This window comes from Agrilus planipennis, unplaced genomic scaffold (assembly GCF_000699045.2).
Source record: "Agrilus planipennis isolate EAB-ADULT unplaced genomic scaffold, Apla_2.0 scaffold6, whole genome shotgun sequence".
NCBI lineage: Eukaryota > Metazoa > Arthropoda > Insecta > Coleoptera > Buprestidae > Agrilus > Agrilus planipennis.
The window spans coordinates 2,850,820-2,854,555 of record NW_020439302.1 but is presented as its reverse complement, the minus strand read 5'-3'; the positions used below and the strand labels follow the sequence as shown (position 1 = coordinate 2,854,555).

General features: G+C 32.0%; 1 long non-coding RNA gene across 1 annotated transcript; it reads left to right on the top strand.

Moving 5' to 3' along the window:
- Positions 1 to 2,055: 2,055 nt before the first annotated feature.
- LOC108744973 lies at positions 2,056 to 3,736 on the top strand. The gene is made up of 2 exons (XR_001939036.1): positions 2,056 to 2,962; positions 3,024 to 3,736. It is a non-coding gene; the product is annotated as an uncharacterized LOC108744973 (long non-coding RNA).

Sequence of the window (3,736 nt, the reverse complement as noted above, 5' to 3'; positions counted from 1 at the left end):
CAATAGAAACGACGAGACGATTGCTTGATTATATTCATTTTCTTCTTCTGTATTTGTTTATATTCACATACGTTATGGCAAAGAATTCCTTGTATAGCTGCGCAATGGGCTACTAATAATTATTCATCTTTCTGTATTTTATGCGTGTGGGATGGTGCATGTTTAGAGTTTTGGTGTTGAATTTAAATATTTATGAGTTTATCATTACGTCACTGATTTAAAAGCATTAAAAATTTGCATTATTATTTAGCTGAGGTCTACAATATTGCTTTATTTTCAACGTACGAGGTACTTACTGGCTTTTTGACCACGAGATGGTGAAATCATCACATTAACTAGAAATCATGATAACAAAACATTTTAGTACAGTAGCTACTTTGTGAATGCGACTAACAAAAGTTACACGAATTTTGTGAATTATATAAGTACTTTTTTCTTTTGCTTGGAAAGAAAAAAATACAGAAAAACAATTCGAGTAGATGGCAAAAAATATGTTTCGCACAAAAATAATTTCCGAAAAATGCACAGAACTTACAGATATACTGTGTTGTATCTAAGACAACAAGAAATCGCGTCGAAAAAGTTTAAACAAATTGGTAAAAACCGTAAATAATTGTACGGTTTTACCGTGGTTTTTATGCACAACAATTAATCTTGTGGTTGGTCCAGTTGTTCTTACGTTTTAACAAATTAGAAATTATTGCAAAATCATTGATTTAGGAAGTCAGTTAATATACAGAGTGCTCACAAAATAAATTTATATAACTGATGTATTTCCAGCGCCTAATAAATAATCTCAATTTTTCGATTTTCGTCGAAATAATTAAAAATCGTTTAGTATATTTGGATACTTTTGCTAAGTGGGTAAGTCTTAATTTACTAAGACATCCTACACATATTATCCTGAAGGATAAAATGTAACACGATCTCTTGAAAACTTAAACTTGATGAACAGGGAAAAACACAGAAAAATTAATTTCTTATTAGAACACTCGATCAATATTAATTAATAAATTAAAACGCATATTGTGGGAGTGTGCTTATCCAGTGAAAAAAAAAAAACGACTAAACAACATTAATCAATATCAAGTCTCATGATCGGACAGTAAACGTGTTATTCCAACACCCTCGCAAATGTTCAGTAATACAATAACTAATTCATTATTATTTATAAGCAAATGTTTCATCGTGTGGAAACATGATCGATGCGTTTTACGTTTAGCATTTAATTAGAAGTGAATTTAGTAATGTTAGGTACTGTTTTAATGACGTATTTCATTAGTTATTTGACTCCCTAAATTGGCGCCTTCTTTTAGTTTTCCGTTTAGTATGCTTGGATTTACAGATGTTACAGCAGCATTAGCATCTAGCAAGGAGGTGTTAGAAAATGCCTTAAATAAAACGGAAGCTGTATTGAGAAAACAGTATTGTATGAAAATAAATAAAAGTAAAACGAAAATACTGGTGTGCAAGGGAGAAAAAGTAGGGAAAAAGCGAATATAAAGATAGGAGACGAAAGATTGGAAGGAAAGGCTGATTTTAGGTATCTAGGAAGTCAGATAAGTCAGAACGGAAGGAGTGAAAAAGCAGATGATAGCGCAGGGTTGAGTCGCCTTTAAAAAATAGAAGTCACTTCTGTGCTTGCGAATTACTAATTTAGAAATTCGAAAAAGATTGTTAAAGGTGTTTGTTTGAAGTGCGGCGCTGTACGGGTGCGAAATATGGACGGTGGGCACGGCGGAATAGAAAAAGATTAGAAGCGTTTGAAATGTGGTGTTTCAGACGAATGTTGAGGATATCGTGGATGGAGAAGGTTAGAAATGAAGAGGTATTAGAAAGAATAAGAGAACAGAGGACTTAATACTGAAAATCAATAAGAAATAGGCGAGATTGGTAGGACACCTTCTCATGCATGAAGGTCTAGTCAGAGATATATTAGAGGCAGAAATGGGAGTTAGGAGAGGTAGAGGTAGACCTAGATTAGATTACTGTTCGCAAATAGTTAAGGATGTGGGATGTTCTAGTTCCAGGGAAATGCGAAGTTTAGTTCAGGATATTAGGAAAGAGTGGAGGTGCGTGTCTGCCCAGTCTTAGGACTGACGACCTTATGATGATGATGAACATTTTATGATATATGTTTTAACTCCAAAATCCAAATGTTGCTTGTTTGACTTGTTTGGACTTCAGGTTATCTAATAGGGGGTTTGTATTTTTCTTGTAAAACCTGCCTATTGAGATATTAAAAGAAATTACTTGGTCCGTGTAGGCTGTAGCACCTGATATCGAAATAGAATCAACATCAAATCTTGTTGTCAATAATGCCTAGATTGATATCGCACGTGTAATAGATACTCACACCTGTAGGTAATACAGTTCCCTACTTAGGAGAGATGATGATGGAATGCAATAATACACAAAGGAAGTATAACAATTGAGCTGTTTAATTTGATGAAAAAGTGATTAAGTGTTTTTTGTACCAAACTTTTATTAATAGCTTTATTATATTTTGATCTAATAGTAAGTACTATCTAGCTAATAAACACGTCATTCATTCTTAATATTACTTTCAACGTAAGAAACTCGCATTCCTGCCTATGAAACAATTTTACACCATAGTGAGATACCGTTTACAATTATTTATAAACTACTGATTGAAATACAAATGATTGATACTCCTTTACGGCAGACTAGATATTATAAGAACTAATAAATCAAAAAAATATTGCCGTCTGATTTCAAAATAATGATTTAAGTCGATACCTTACTAAAAGTGAGATTTGTAAACAAACAAGTTGTTTTTAAATATGAGCACAACTGTGAAATATTACATTTTCTTTCCTTTGTTTTCATTCGACTGATAACATGATAAAAGCATATGCATAGTGAAAATCTAAAAAAAAAAAACAGTTGGTGTTTTCCACGATAGGATCTTTTTAACTATTTAACGATAATAGAGTCGAAGGTAACTATTTTCTTGGTTATTTTGTCCTTTTATTTGACTGATTTTTTTTTTGGAATTTGAGATTGAGATATTTCGGAATACGTCACAAGCAGCATCGGAAATGGTATCTTCGGTCTTATCGTTGGTTTCCTGTTCATCGCTGTTCTGTTTTAAGTAGGAGTGCGTATTTTAACTTCTAAAATTTGAAAAAAATAATGCTTTTGCAAGACGCGCGGAAGTTACCACAATTTAAGCCATTTGAGCCAAATTACCCGGGATTTTTTTTATTTTCGCTATTTTCTGGAAGAGTAATAACAGTTATAGTTTGAGTTTAATGAATGTATTAATTATGTGTAGGTAATATGACTAGAAGACGTAAATTAGCGAATAGCAGGTAGGAGGTTCATGGAAATTTTAATTTACAAACCGTTTATACCTACATTGCTATGCCTACCTACATATGTATGCATTTTAATTAAACCTGGTGGTAGTTATACGTAAATAGTTTATTATTTATCAGTACACAACAGAAGCACTTGTTTTTTGCTTACAATTATAAAAGAAATGCAATGTGCATGAGTGTACATTACCGTTTATCGAAGGTTGTAACTATAATTGATATTAAATTTCAATCAGAGTGACTAACAAGCAAAACTGCATCTTTGTGAGGAATTGGGAATATTTTTAAAAAAGAAATTAAAATAACCGGTAAATTTTACTATATATTTTAACTGTTGTATCTTATATCTAGCCACAGTAAAGATTAATTGGTCGTTTTTTTGCTAATTTAAAGTA